The sequence below is a fragment of the Pelodiscus sinensis genome, chromosome 5 (genome assembly GCF_052426305.1).
Source record: "Pelodiscus sinensis isolate ZL-2025 chromosome 5, ASM5242630v1, whole genome shotgun sequence".
Lineage (NCBI taxonomy): Eukaryota > Metazoa > Chordata > Testudines > Trionychidae > Pelodiscus > Pelodiscus sinensis.
This window is the reverse complement of record NC_143056.1, coordinates 84,140,904-84,156,587: the sequence shown is the minus strand read 5'-3', so window position 1 is coordinate 84,156,587 and position 15,684 is coordinate 84,140,904. Positions and strand designations below refer to the sequence as shown.

The 15,684-nt window shown below is 45.4% G+C and overlaps 1 protein-coding gene across 2 annotated transcripts in view; it reads left to right on the top strand.

Annotated features, from left to right (window-relative positions):
• Window positions 1-4,420: 4,420 nt before the first annotated feature.
• PACSIN3 (protein kinase C and casein kinase substrate in neurons 3) overlaps window positions 4,421-15,684 on the top strand; it is a 31,579-nt gene continuing 20,315 nt past the window's right edge. Inside the window, exon 1 of one of the 2 annotated variants that reach the window (XM_014579648.4) lies at window positions 4,421-4,554. The gene's annotated coding sequence lies outside the window, so the exon portion shown is untranslated. The remainder of the gene's footprint in view (window positions 4,555-15,684) is intronic. The other variant, XM_014579646.4, reaches the window with a different exon arrangement.

The window sequence follows — 15,684 nt, the reverse complement described above, 5'->3', positions numbered from 1 at the left end:
ACATATTCTGTTTAAGATGTGTCTAAAAAAATAGAAGATATGGTACAAATCACAGCTGAAATCAAATGACAAAATCAGATCACTGGACCTTTGTTAATGCTCCATTTAACAACATTCAAGAAATTAGGACAAAACAACCCCCACTTAAAATTACATTCCATTGCATCTAGTGTGATATCAGCCTGTTATTCATATGTTGATAACTTTACAGAAAGGCTATAGTCCACTCATCCATTTGTCCATGTTTTAGTAAAAAAAAATGTTACAATGAACTCTTATGCTTGTCTTCCATGTCACTATGCTACATTAAAACACATACAAACCATGCTTGTCTACTGGAATATAACATCACAAAATTGTAAATAACAATGACATGACACATAAGAAACAAGTATCTATTTCTGTATAAATATAAATATCAACACAGGCACTTCATGATAATTTGTCTTATTATATGTCTTTGCAAAATACTCCTACTACACATTTGGCACTAAATCAAACTAGCACCTCTCTGCAAGCCATCCGCCCACTGAACACACATTGACGTCTTGAAAGTCTACAGTATTAAACTTGTAGGAAAGGAAACTATAGGAAAATTCTCCTCTTGTTCATGGCAGGCAAGATGAGTTTAGTCAACAGCTTCAATAGATGCAGAGAGATCAAAAGGAGGATAGAGGTTCCATGAGATTCAAATATCTCATTAAATAGCAAGCAGAAAATTATAGTTTACATTACTGAAGTATTAATCTGTCCTGCTTTCCACAGAATTTTTAAAGTGTACATTTTCAATCTTTTCCACTGAAAAAAAGGCCTGATAAAAACCCAATTGAAATAGTTGGAAAAACTTCTGTTGACTTCAACAGATTTGTAGTAAACTGTGGTTCTGTTACCTCAGACTTGCAGAAAAATTGTCTCCAGCAAAGATGCGAACACTCACCCTATCCTATTCACCTCATTTACGTTAAATTCATTGCCCAGAGGAGTACACACATAGCAACCTTTAGATTTTTCACTTAGCTAGAATGGAATTAATAAATAATTATTTCTTATCAAACACTAACACAAGGTTTAGTTTCACTCTGGAGATTCACCAGATTCCTTTGCGATTATTTTTACTGGTTAAGGACTTACTTGTTCACTAAAAGAGTTGCGTTAGAGTTCTTACAATCTAAAAAGCAGGAATGGAGAAAACCAGATGCATTGGGAATCCCAGTGATAGGGTTTACTTGAATATAATATTTTTGTTGTTTTTATTTACAATTTTTAGTCTCTTAAGACCCACTGATAGTACGAAGGCAACCAAGTCTGGGGATCCTGTTAACTGTAGGATGGATGGGATCTTATCCTTATTTTTCCATCCTTTGTCAGTGACCTATAATCTTTATATGGTTATGATCATTTCTATTAAGTTGTACCAAGATAAAGAAAAAAAACACTGTAACTGTGGCTCCTGACTTGGTGGCTTGGTATGCTTAAAGGTATATATAGTATAAATAGGCTTTTTGCTGCCCAATACCTTGATCTCTGCTATAAGAAATCCAAAGCTCCTGCTTCTATCTGACTACTTGATTATGCCATTTTAAGAGAAAGTAACATCTTCTTCTTCTTCTTAAACCCTTGTACTCCGAGTGGAGCATAGGTCATCTACTTTACTCTGTCTTGAGCCAAAACTTCTAGCTGACTCCAGGAGTACCCCAGTTGTTGTCCTTCAATCTCAGCAGATCTTCTCCAAGGTGTCCGAGGTCTTCCTCTTTTGCGTTTTCCTTGCGGGTTCCATGTGAGAGCTTGATGGGCTATGCTGGATGATGGTTTTCTGAGAGTGTGGCCTAGCCATCTCCACTTCTTTCTCTTGATTTGAATGTCAAGTGGTTCTTGTCCTGCTCTGTTCCAAAGCTCCTCATTTGTGACAAAGTCTTGCTATTTGATGCGAAAGTAACATCACAGTAACTCAATTTAGGTCAGTATATGGAAGCAAGAATGTAGTCCAAAAAGAGGAGAAAACATGTCATAGAGAATATCACATTCTTCGACCTCCTCCTGTACCAGGAGGCTCTGCCTCCTTATAGCCACTCCTACCCAAGAAGAAAGGAAAAAGATAGAAGAGATAAAGATAGCAATAGAGCATCGTGCCATGATCAGTAATAGACAACATGGACAAATGGACACAGGAGACGAAACCCCAAACAGAAAATGAAATCCCATCCTGTACAAAAGGAAGGTGTACTAAGATCACATCCCAAACGCTGTGACCTGGATACACTTCTCCTATGACAATTACCCAAGGTTTCTGTCATTTTCATACTTTGGAAATGCATGTAAAGTAGGTAATTTAACTAACATGTTGGAATTTAATGAAGCCATGAGTGAACATCACACTATGCTGAAAAACACTGATCAAACCTCTTTTTTCCCCCTGAAAATATGAAAAGGGAAATTCATTTGCTACCTATTATTTCCCATGGAGCTAACTTAAGGTTGGGTAAGGATTTTCAAACACTCTTTGTGGAAAGGATGTACTTTTTGATCTATTATAAACAGGGCCCATCTGTGGGACTGTTTTAGGATGACCACTCAAGTTAAAACATAATTATCAGAGTAAAGGGAACAAAAAGATGTTTCAGACATTAGACTCTCTTTTCTATAGTATGCATCTCAGAAGGGCCCCACGATGCAGGAGTTACCATTCTAGCTCCCAGGAAACCTGAGGCAACTTTTAAATTATCTATCAGTTCCAGATATCTACAAATATCAGAACACTTGGCAAACAAAACAGCACCAAGAAATAGATTCCTAAGGTTCCTGGGCTGGGCAGAGCTGCCCTTTCCTTTCAGCCCTAAGGTCCTCAGTCTTTTCTTGTTACTGTTATTGAATGAACATCATTGGGAACCCTATAATTTAATGAGAAAAATTAAAGAGGAGCACCAAGTCTCACTGACTCCCAAAATATAAAACCTGCCCTCAGAACCAGCAGTAAGCAAAAGCAGACTAAGCAATTGCTTAGAGTCCCAAATAACTCCAGAAGGCCTCCTATTAATCATTAGTATATGATGGGGGCAAAATATTCCTGCTTAGGACTCCCAATCATGTCATATATCGTGGCCAATTGCCTTGAGGGACATAAACTTTGGTATCTTGAACATGGAGGGTTCAGGCTACACTACATTAACTCCAGTTTAGGGACTTAAAAGCACCGAATTGTTCAGAAAGTAGATGGCATTTTCAGATAAAAAGTTGCAGACTCCTAATGAGTTAGGTAGAGCAGGGAGGGACACAAAAACAACAGCCAAAGAAGGCAATGGTGAAACTCCTGATTTCCTGCACCAGGAAGAGCAAAAGCTAAAATATGGCAAGAGGAAATGGATGGGGAGTGGCTTCTCCACTTTTTTGGGGGAGGGGGGAGTATGAGAAACAACAACAGATGAGTCTCCCAGACCTTCCCTTAGTCTCCCTTCAGCCAGCCAGATTGGTTCAATGATCCTTACAGGTCAGCTAATTGGCTGAAATTAGGGTTGCCAGTTCTGGTGGACACATTCTGGGAGGTTTAATTACATGACATAACCTTTAATTAAAATTTTTTTTTAATTCCTGGAGACTTCAGGACAATCTTGTAGGGTTGGCAACCCTATCTGACAGACGTGAAAACGTGTTAAGAAATGCAGAAAGAGCCTCCTATCCCAGATTTCTCCTACTGATGGTCCACCCAGACTCCAGAGAGGTGGTCTTTCCAGTGATGCCTCACCAGTGGCCCACTGGGATTCCAGCAATATGAGCTTCTTCAGAGTAGTGCCTAGCCCAGACTCAGGCAAATTTTGGCTCTCACTAACTGTCCTGGCAGGTCTCTGCAGCAGTACCTGGGCCAAGTCAAACTTGGGTCACTCCTGTTGCTGTAGCTAAACTCTCAGAAGCTCTTTGCAGTGTCAGTTCCTACTCTCCCCAGGCTTCTACTCAGCAAAGAAGTGAAAAAGCAAACTCAGCGCTATTTAAAAGTTACTGTTAAACTATACAAAAATGGCTAAACATGTTCTGGTGCCAACAGCTCCCAGGCCACTTCGGGCACGTGGTTTTGCTCTTATCTCTGCTCCTCGCTGTGTGGACAACACAGCCCCACCTGTTGTCGGGCAGCGGCCTGGCTCACACCGCAGTGACAGCCGACTAATTGGATCAAGAGCTCCAGGGAACTAGGAGGAGAGGAACGTAATGGGAGCCCTGCTGCCTGCCCGCCTGGCGCTGCTCAAGCCCGCGCTCCCTTCCCGCTGCCGTCCCAGGCCTTAATTCTCCAGCCACCAGCAGCGAAGCTCCTTTGGAACACCCGGGGCTGCTTGGGTCCGCCCAGCTGGGAGCTCCGTCTTAGAGCTGGGAGGCGGGGCGGGGGCCTCTGTGTCCTGCCGCCTGAAATAAGTGAGGGGGGAGCTGCTAGGGCCGTGCGACAATCCAATCCACAGTTCAGTCCCCCACCCCTCCGTAAGCAGGGCAGCCTGCCCTGGGAACGCTGCCGAGCGGGGCTCCCTTGCGTCAGGGCTTGGAGCCGAAGTCTCCAGGGTAGCAACTACAGAGGTAAGACACAAAGTAATCTGCCTCCGGACTGCTCTGGAACAAGGGGTGGCGTGGCGCTCCCTGCGCTGCGAGAGAGGGGCTCCTGTGGGCTCGTTCCCTTGCTGTGGGGAAGGGCAGAGCTGAGGTCCCTTAGGTGCCCTTCCCCGTGTGCGGTCTCCCTGCTCTGCACGCCCACCCAAGGCGCTGCCGAGGGCTCTGTCCTGACCTGTTCCCCAGGGAGATCCGGAGCTCCCAGCGCGCTGGGGGCTTAGCCTGGCCTGGTCGGCGTGGGCTGGAGGGGAGGTGGGGGGAGCTCGGCCCCGCTGGGTGGGAGGCAGCGGCCCCTGGCAAGTAAGCTGGCGTCTGCAAGGTAAAAGTTCCCTAGTGGAATAAGGAGGAAGGAGCGCCCCTTTCCAGCCTCCCGCTGTGGGGAGGGAGATAGGGGGCGCCGCCGCTCAGATTTGCACTGAACCCCCCCCTCTCCCCCACTCCGCTAGGCTGGTATGTCCGCCGCAGGCTCTCTGCTTACTGCTGTGTTGTGCTGTGCTCTGGGGAGTGAAGCCCCCTCTCATCTGCGAGAGCTGACTGTCTGCTGCCCTGTTAGTGTCCGGCCTCAGGGGTGTCCCGGGGGGGGGGGGGAAGCAGCTGCCATGAGGCGGGTACAATGAGGGGGACAAGAGGGCGTGTGTGAAAAATGAGCACGGGGTGGGGGAAACAGCCGCCATATAAGACAAAAGTCTGAAATAATGGGGGCTCCCCCTATAAAATCCGGACAAATGGTCACGGTGAAATAGGAACTTTGCCATGGCATTATTTGGAAACCGGCTGCTCTGCTCTTCAATCCCAGCTGCTGAGTCAGCCTGACCCGTGGCTGGATATCTCTGGCACTGCCCCTGCCTCAGTTCCCAGGCACACAGCTAGCCCATCCGCATCTGCACGAGGTTCCCCAGAACCTCCCTGAATGCCAGCGCTCCTACTCAGCCCCTGGCTCCCCTTGCTTCTCCCTTGCAAACTCTAGGGTGGGTTCTCTATGGGGACCCCATCTCCTTCAGTTTGGAGCAGGCTTCTCTCCTTCACAGCCAGGGAAGGGGTGGGAGGAGAGAAAAGGACAGGGCCCCTTTGTGAGCACTTCATGCAAACTGGCTTCCCACACTGAAACCGGAGCTGCAGGCCCCGGAGTCTGGCTGAGCTTCTGTTAAAGGGATAGGCACCCTTAGGCTGCCCAGTGCCTACTGGACGGCAGGGAAGCAATGTTGCAGTACTGACACCTCTCCTGTATCCAACTAGCTGCTTCTAGTCTTCTAAGATAAATGTATTCCAACAGCAGCAGACCACCTGGATCCTATACAGTCCTGAGTCTAACCCCCACTGGGTATCTGGGGAGGTGTGGATGGAAATTAACTCCTATATCCACTCCCAAAACAAATTGGCCTCTTCAGCGTGCTACCCGTTCCTCAAGTCCATTTGGACCATTTGTTTTTCTGCCCCTTAGGCATTCATATCCTATCTGCTAGGGACAAACATTCTCCTCATATTATACATTCCTATCTCCCAGAGCTAAGGGTGACAAGTTATTCTGTGCTGCAGAAACTTCCACCACTCCTGTCCTTGCTTAACTGGCTGCTGATCTTTCATTTTGGGCTTTCTAGGGCTTGAGTAGTGAATATCAGGTGATGTTCAAGCTGAGAAATATTTATTTGGGGGGGGAGTAAGAGGATCAATTCTTCTCAACCTACCTGCTTTTGCTATCTGGTAACTGCTTAAAACCCTGGCAATGTCCTCTCTTCTTTAGTGCATCAACAAATATGGGATGATGGTGTACTGGGTGTTCACCAGGTTTTGTGTGTGCTTTGAGAGCACAGGCCATCTATGGCTTGTCCTTCCTTTCTGCAGAAGGGGTCAGACTCCTCAGCAGAAACAGCAACAAGTGCAGCTATCCTGGGCCAAATGCTTTAACCAGTTTGTCCACTTTCTGTGCCAACTGCCTATTTTTTGCCTGTTGCACTTCCCAAGCTCTGTGCCCTTTTTTGTTGGGGGAGGTGAACTTTTGTTCTCTTAAATTCCTCCTGAGTCTCCCTCCTCAAAATAAACATAAATCTCTACCCTAAGCAGATGTTTTCTGCCTTCCAAAATAGAAGCTGAACTAGAGACTCAATGAAGCTCACTAGGAACCATTACATTGTCAATCTCATGAAGATACTATTGTAGTAAGTTGCATAAAAATCGTATCATTCTCCCGCCCCACTCTGGAATTCAAATGTAGCTGAGAAGTAGTTACGTCTTACGAGTGCTCTGATGCTTTTCTTTGTGTAATAGGAATAGCATTTAAAATTGCTCTTCAGAGTAAAATGACTAGAGTCAGGATCCTTCTGTCTCTCTGGGTGGGGTCAAATTGGAATTTTCTCTCGTGCATTGCACAACTAGATACATCATATGTCAGGGAAGGATTACTTACCTATGAAGCATCATACATTCCTTGCTGACAATCTATCACTTAAAGATGGACCAACAGTCTGTTTTTGTTTTGGTAACCCCTATATTCCTGATCCCTACCTCACCAGAAGAGATTGTGGTCTCTGAAGCATTCTCTTACTTCCTTGCAGCTACATTTTGAGGACAAAGGTAAATGTGTGAGTGAGTGGCCTGCTATTCTCCCCACTTTGTAACTGCTGAGACTTTTACCTAAGAGCTCTGTACTACTACTTCTTGTGAAGACTTTCCATCCTTTCCTATCCAGTGATGAGAGAACAAACATATTGTAGGGCTGGGATCTATTGCCCACTTCAAATTTCATTATGCAGTGCCAACAAGTGAATGGTTTGACAGGATTTAAGTTGGGAGGGACTACACAGGATTGTGGATTTGGTCCACACTATAAAGAAGGCTGGGGCAGGTTGTTGGTGAGGTGAATGGCCATTAGAGGTTTATGTATCCAAACCATAAAAGTCTGAAACCTTGGTTCTGAGTGAACAGAATCCCCTTATTGGGCACTGTAATATTTGGTGTTGTTTCTAGTGAAGATACGGAGCCCTTTAGCTTGTGGAAGAACCAGCTAAAATCCTGCATGCTGGTTCTGGGTGGACATTGACTCCAAAATCTACTTCCTTACTCAAGGTTGTCATACCATATGATACTGTCTTCCTGGGAGAGGATTGCAAAACTGCATGGACCAATGGTCATGAAGCAAATTAGGACATTAGGGCTATGTCTACACTACAAGGTTTTTGCGCAAAAACCCGCAGTGCGTCCACACCACAAGCTCATTTTTGTGCAAGAAAATTTACAGTTAATCGACAGAACAGTGGGCTTTTTGCGGTGTAGGTATACCTTTTCCTACAAGGAATAACTCCTTTTTGCACTACTGCTCTTGTGCAAAAAGGTGTGTGTGAATGGGCAACAGGGGGTTTTTGCGCCAAAAGATCCAATCAAAAAAAGCACAGATGCTCTGGTGGCTATTATGTGAATAGCAATCAGAGCTTTCCGTCCATACAGTGTGGACGCGCTCTTGCACAAGAAGTTTTTGCAGAAGATCTCTTCTGCAGAAAGCTTTTTGCGCAAGAAGCCTGCAGTTTAGACGTAGCCTTGATGGGGCATCATAATCTTATTTGTTTTGAAATCAAATACTCTGTTGTACTACTCTTAGCAGGTGTGGTATGAGCTGCTTGTCTTTTTTTGCGGGATTATAATTTTATTGTTGCTTAAGCAATTCCATTTGTGGTGAGTAGTGGCTGGCATCTTGGTTTAAATCAAGGTCTTCTAAAGCTAAAAGTGAAAATCTCTACAATTTGAGCTAAAGAGCCAGGTTCTCTAGCTGGGGGTTGTAATAGAGTGGCTGAATTGCCTTACCCTCATTTCCCATTCCAGAGAGAAATAGGTATATTGGCAAATCCCAGAAGCTGTCATCTGCTAAAAATAATGGCCATGAATAATCCCAGAAAGAAGGGCGGACAGCATTCTAGTATTTACAAAAGAGGCTCTTTCTGCACAGGCAAATTATTTATCACTATTTACAGACTGGAGCGTGTGCATAACACCATAAAGGGAGAACTGTGCAAACAGATAAAGGCTGTCCTCAAAATCTTTGTAGGCCTTAGAAATAGGATACAAAACTGAACAAGAAGGGTGTCTGATGAGTTGTCTGGAAGTCTTCATGAAACGTGAATTTAGCAGTTTCTTTAGAGGAGAGGAAGGAGGCTGATGTGCTTGAATAGGGGAGCTGTTGCAGGATGTCTAACTACTCTCTGTCCTGTTGCAGCAGTTATTGTTCTAATGGAATGTCCTAAATGTAAGCCTGTCTTACTGTGTGTGTGAAGTTTCTGCAACATGAGGACTATCCTTTTGTAGGTGCAGTAAATTCTGTGTTTGTTCCTGAGATTAGTCAGCTTTGTTTCACTGAAAGGTATAATAGTTTCAAGCTCCCTAGAGCTGTGGGCTGAGACAACATATGTTACTGGCCTTCTAAGCATATTTTTGTGCTGTAATAGCTTCTTCTCTCCATGAATTTCACTAATGGATTGAGCCTCCCAGACTCTTGGGAGGCAGAGTGTAATCTAGGAGTGCCACTGGGGCACTCTAACCTGCCAAAGGCAACCTGAAGGACACCTCAGAGGATTTAAAAACTCCTTTAGCCTTAGAAACATCAAATCTGACTTCCTGGTTCACCTTGGTCTCCTTGGAAATCTTAGGGGATGTTTATTTTCAGTTCTTGCACATTGACTGAAGCCGTAGGAACATTCTAAATATCTAGATGCCCTTTTCCTAATACTAGTCCTTCAGGTTGTTAAAGAACCACCGTCCTCTTCCCCACAACTTTAAAAAAATAATCCTTCCCTCCATCTTTCATCTGGTCAGTTTTCTCTCTTGACTCTTTTGATGCCAACGTTTCTCTAGTTCTCCAATCATTATATAGTCTTCAGGGCAGATGAATTGGATATCTTATTTTTTAAAAGCAAAAAAATGAGACACTCACCCCCCCCCAAGCAAAATATTTCCCAGGCTACTTAACCTGATTCTTTCTAATTGATTTTCATGCACGTTCTCTTTAATGCTTTTTGTGATGCCTATGCTAATTGATGCTGTTCTGTATTTTTTTTTCTTTTAGTCTCTTGAGGTTTGGGGCTGTGCCTGAGAAATGGTCTGCTTATGTATAGTGCCAGCTCTAAGTAATTCCTTAGGGCCCTGAGCAGGGGAAGGGGCCTCATTTGTTGGGAAATCAGGACATACAACTAGTTGAGCTCCAGTGCAGACTAGAATGGAATGCCTTGCATGGTCTCTTAAACAAGGAGCAAACTCTCCTTTATTTTGTTTTACCTCTAAAATTTACTGTTCCTCATAATTGTGATCAGCTATAAAACTTTCTAAATCCATTGTTTGCATGCCTCCATGTTATCCCATTATAGATGGCTTGTGTCTTCCATAGTGGTACCTTCTCTTTAGGGTAGGCCCCGTCAGAAGTGATGTCAAATTCTACCTATTTCTTTCCAAGAGGGTTCCTTAGAGGCCAACAGTGGGTATCGGAGTGGGTACCTCTCGCAATGGCAGCGTTCTCTTATTTTTTTTCATGTAGCCTCCCCACTAGGAGACTGTCACTGAACCAATGCCTTATCCATGCTCCTTGTCAAGATACTAAAAGCATTAAGATCTGTTTTCTACACTTCTGAAAAATTGGGAATGGAGCTAGAACACCATGGTACCAGCTAGCAGGAGTGTGACTCTCTGTTGCCTACAGAGCAAGTGTGATCTCATGATGTCCCAGGCTCTCCTGGTGGGTGGATTGATTTGCCAAGAACCTATTTAACTTTTTGCCCCGTTTAGCCTAGAGGCTTAGAACAGCCACTGCAGTCAGCGTACAAGCTGATGGCAATTCATAAATTTCCACGTACTTATTAGCTGGTAGCATTGATATCTGTAGTCTTCAGTTTAAACTCGCCTCTGCCACTGATCTGTGTGACTTTGCCTGCCTAGTCAAATCACCTCCCTGCTCTGCAACTGGAGTTTGTATTGCTTTACTCATGTTAGTGCTGTGGGTACTGATAAATGTGTATGCCACATTTACAGACAGCTGAACAATAGTGCTTCAAACTTTTTTGTGCTGTTTCTGCTAACGCAGAGTCTGTCTTGTTGGTGTGGCCCTTGCTGAGTAGAGCTCAGAGGTGGGTATTACTGCATGCTCTTTAATAAAAGCATGCAGTCCTATGTAGGCTTGGGAGATGTCATAGCACATTTCTCATTTTAAAAAAACAACAACAATTAATTCTAAGCATTCCTGGATGCATTTCCATCTTTATTTTGTTTTCTAGTCTTTTTAGTCTGCTCTTTGCTCTGTCCTTACTAGAAGGGCCTGGGTCAAAGTCTGGTGTTGGCTTTGAGCGGATTGGAGGGTGCTGTGCCAGTGCCCACAGAGCCTCCAATGTGTATTGTACACTCACAGAATATGTCTAGTTTGTCTCTGCTGTGTTGCCTTCCAAAGGGAGGTGGCTGGACTTATGGACTGGACTAGTGATCAGATCTGGAAGTCTTTCCAGAGAGGAAGCACTCTAGTTACACTGTGAAGTAAGGAAGGCCAAGGTGGCTCTACCTCAAATGCAAATAGAAAACTGGTCTCTTCAGCTGTGGGATAGAGCCTGGTTCAGCAAGCCAAGCAGAAAAACCTTGGATTGTACTAACGCTTCAGAGACCCTGCCTGCATGTCAGGCTGGGCACTGAAAAGCAAGGGCAAGAGTCTCTGTTCTGGTGAATGGAGTGGGAGGGAAGAAGCCAGAATTTTGGTGGTGCTAAATAAGAGATCTTTTACAGTGTGCGCTTCTCAGAGCTGACTGTCCCATTCTTCTGTATCTATTCTGATAGTGAGGAATCTGTGGTGCATGGTAACACCTGGGTTTTGAAGTTCATTTAAATGGATGTTTGCCCTTTATTCTGAAGAACTCTATAGACACTTAAAGGAGGGAGGCAGATTCTATGCCTGGTTATACTCTCTCTGCACTATTCGGGCAGTGTGAAGATTGCAAAATGACCTGACTTCCCTGAATGGAGTTCTGTAACAATCTTGGTAGGAGGAATTTGAAAGCTTGAGTATTTAACATATTAGCCCAGTTGCTAGTGGCAGTCCTTGCTCAACCCTGCTGTCTATGCATACTTTAAGGAGCACAACATACTATAGGGCTAGTGAAGAGAGCAGTGCTGAGGTATTTAAATCTGCTCTTATCAGAGGACAGGAGATGTTATGAAAGTTCTTGTTTGTTGGGTGTTCTCCCTGCCCCTTAAATAAAATATGCTCCTTTTTGGTACGTGTGATGTCCCAAGACACTATGGCTAGGCCTATACTAGGGGATAAATTTGAATACACAACTCCAGCTACGTTAATTACGTACCTGGAGTCAAAGTATCTTGAATAGAATTTTGATGCTGTCCACACAGCAGGAAATTGATGGGAGCACACTCTCCTGTTGACTTGCCTTACTCCTCGCAGGCTCAGTCCTCCTCATAGGAGCAGAACCGAGCACCCCCTCAGTTCAAATTAGTGTGTCTTCACTACATCCACTAATTCGAACTCCGGAAGATTGACCGCAGCAGCTTCGATCTTCTCTGTCGTGTAGGGATGGCCTATTGGTCTTGCAGAATGGTACTGTGGGTAGCTGTTGATCTATGAGGCTCTAAACTCTTCCTCACCCCCCACAGTTGCCTTTCATATCGCTTAGATTTTCCTCTCCGAGGAAGCAATTGAGTAAACTAGATCTGGTGCCAAAAGAGTGAACAATGTACCTGGAGATCATCAAAGCAGAGGAACTGACTGCAACATGTAGTATTGCCACCAGGGCACCCCTTTACCTCCACCCTTCAGTTGCTCTCCCTCATTATACCAGGCTATATCCTCTCAAAATGAGAAATCTTGATCCTGTCTTATGATCCTGTTTTTCTTTTAGTGGTTGTCTTGTGGTCTTTACCTTCTCTGTAACCTGAAGAGGAGAAAGTAGAACTCTTGAGTTGTTCATCTGGTTCCCAGCACTTCAGGAAAATCTTGGGCTATGTCTATACTACGCTGTTTTGCATAAGAAATATGCAAATGAAGCAAAGCGTGGAATATTGCCATAATTAATGAGCGGTCACTTTTTCCACAACAGACTTTTGCACAAAAAGGTGCCATCTACACTGTTCCTTTTTGCGCAAAACCCCCTTCTTCCGCAAGAGCTGTTTTTCCACATTTTTTTTCAGGCAGAATTTTATACTCTTTCAGAAGTGCTCTTTCGAAAAAAGGAGCTATGAAATGCAAACTGTGCTTTTTCGAAAGAGTATCCAGGGTGCCTGGGTGCCCTATTTCGAAAAAGCAACGTACTTTTTCGAAAGCACTAGTTGTAGTTTAAATGCTCTTTTTCGACAGAGGCTTGCAGTCTAGACGTAGCCATAGTGACTCCATCTCTGTGCAACATTTGCCTTTTGGAATGAATAGGAGTTTCCAATGTAAAAATAACCACAAATTATTCTGCTCTGTTTGGCAGCACCTCATTGAAGACTGGAGAGTTTAGAGAGGAGGAGCACCAAGGATAAGCTTTTTATTTAAGATGTGTATGGTAATGGACAGATGCTGCCTACCCGGATGGTCAGAAGATATCTCTTTACTTCTCACAGGCATCTCTGTTACAGATGTATCCTCATTAGTCTAGGTGTGTGAATGAGCCTATGGATTTGAGCTGTAGTAGGAGAAATCTAGGTTAAATATTGGGGGAACAAACTGGAGCAGGAGCAAGTTCCCAATGGGAAGAGAATGGCAGCCTTCCCTGGAGCTAATCAGGACTTGGTTAGACACCAGCCTCAGATAGTTTGAAGATGAAATCACTCTTGCTACAACATTAGAGGAATGACTAGATAACTCACTTGAAGATTCCTTCCAGCCGAAATGAGTTTAGAGGCTGGCATGAATTCACTGGCAAGTTTGATGCTAGCTGACTCTGATTGCTTAGGGGTGGGAAATGCACAGGATTGAAGCAAACAGCCAAGTGAGCTAAAAAGACAAACAGGGTTTGTATGCACTAAGGTCACTTGTTAGGAGTATGAGGAAAACAGGTTGTGGGTGGATCTGGGAAGCAGCATGACTTAGTGGTGAATGTAGATGAAGTGGGGCGGAAACCATGCTATGGTGCCACGAAAGTAGGGAGGTGAAGTCTTGATGGCACAGTCCTGACTGCGGGCGTCCACCAAGCAGCTGTTTAGGACCACTTATTAAAGCTGTGTGCTTCTAAGGTCTCCTCAGTCTGGGCAGGGTCTGGCTTTGTGGGCAGAGCTGTTCCTACCAGTACTGGTACCCTACGCAGCCCAGCACTGGTACACACACACAACCCCTGCATAAGGGAAATGGCCACTCCATGGGGTGAGAGACGGAGACAGAAGCTCTGGGGGACAGAAGGTTGCTAACTCTCCCAGACTGTCCAGGAGAGTTGGCAACGCAGCAGAGCAGAGAGATGCTCACCCACACCCTTAGGGCAACAAGTGGGAAGTGCAGGCTGGAAGAGTAATGGGTGACCATGCTGCTGGCTGAAGAGAAGTGGCGCTTTGAAGGGGAAACCACCACTTCTCTCCAGCTGCTGGCTGCATGGCCACTCTCTGCTCCTCCTAAGCCTCTTCGGCTGCATTCGTGCCACTTGCCTTCACCTGATGAGCAGGGGCTGAGCACTGCCTGTGTGGGAGAAGGGGTGGCCGGGGAAAGGGGAAAGACAAGGGAGGAGGCTGGGTGCTATCAGAGACTCAGCACTGAGCCAGTGGGTGAGGGTGGCTATGGCATGGAGCCACTGGATAGGGATGTAAGGGTATGTCTACACTACCCTCCTAGTTCGAACTAGGAGGGTAATGTAGGCATACCGCACTTGCAAATGAAGCCCAGGATTTCACGAGGAGTAACGGTAGTTCGAACTAGGAAGCCTAGTTCGAACTACCTAGTTCGTGCCCCGTGTAGCCGCGCTGCACGGGGTTTGAACCAGCGGGGTTTTAAAAATGTCGGCATCCCGCTTATGCAAATGAAGCCCGGGAAATTCAAATCCCGGGCTTCATTTGCAAGTGCGGTATGCCTACATTACCCCGCTAGTTCGAACTAGCGGGGTAGTGTAGACATACCCTAAGAAAGTAGTAGACTACCTGATAAGCCTAGGCTTATTGGCTAGTCGAGTTGACTACTCGCTCTCCCCCCCCGCCTTGCTGCCTCAGTGTCAGAGGCAGAAAGGGGGGGAGGAAGCAGGAGCCAGCTTAAAAGGCTCGCCACCTGCAGAGGCTGCTCCAGCAGAGGGGTGGGTGGGTGGGTGGGGGTGTGTGTGCCCAGCTCCCACAGACAGGTGCTGCTGGACCCAGCGTGAGCTGGAACTGAGCAATTCTGGCTCAGTTCCTGCTCATGCCAGGTCCAGGAGCTACCCCCGCTGCATCTCCTGCTGTTTAACTTTAGTAAGAGCCGGGCATGCAGCGCATCTGGCTCTTACTACATTTAAACTGCAGAGGCAGCTCCCAGACCTGGCATGAACCAGGACTGAGGAAGCTTTCCCTTATCGACTAATTGTGTAATCAATAAAAATTGTATTGGCTACACAATTAGTGGATTACTCACCTCTTAACATCCTTACCACTGGAGCTGGTGCTGCATGCGACTGCTTAACTTTCTGTCCCTAGGCATATGCAACTGTATAAGGTGCTCCTAATTTAGTGGTGCCTGAAGCTGCTGTGTATGTCTAAAGACAGCCCTGCTTGTGGGATCACTTTCCAGCCTTTGTCTGGTACCTCTTTTGGTACCTCTTCTAGGGTACTTCATGGTCAAGCTGCACTGGTCTCTCAAGATACCCTAGTTACTCAAACATCCTCATTAAACCTTCCCAAATCTGTACTCTCAGAGCGTATGTCTACACTACAGCGCTAATTCGAACTAACTTAGTTCGAACTAACTTAGCTAATTCGAACTAACGCATCTAGAACTAAAAACTAGTTCAAATTAGCGTTTTGCTAATTCGAACTAGCGCGTCCGCATTAAGTGGACCCTGAAGCGGGGTTAAGGATGGCCGGAAGCAGTGCCGGCAGGGCATCAGAGGAGGACTTAGAGCATGGAGATGCTGTCTCAGGCTAGCTGAGGGCTGTGCTTAAAGGGTCCCGACCCCCACCCCGAACAGACAGTTCTCAGGG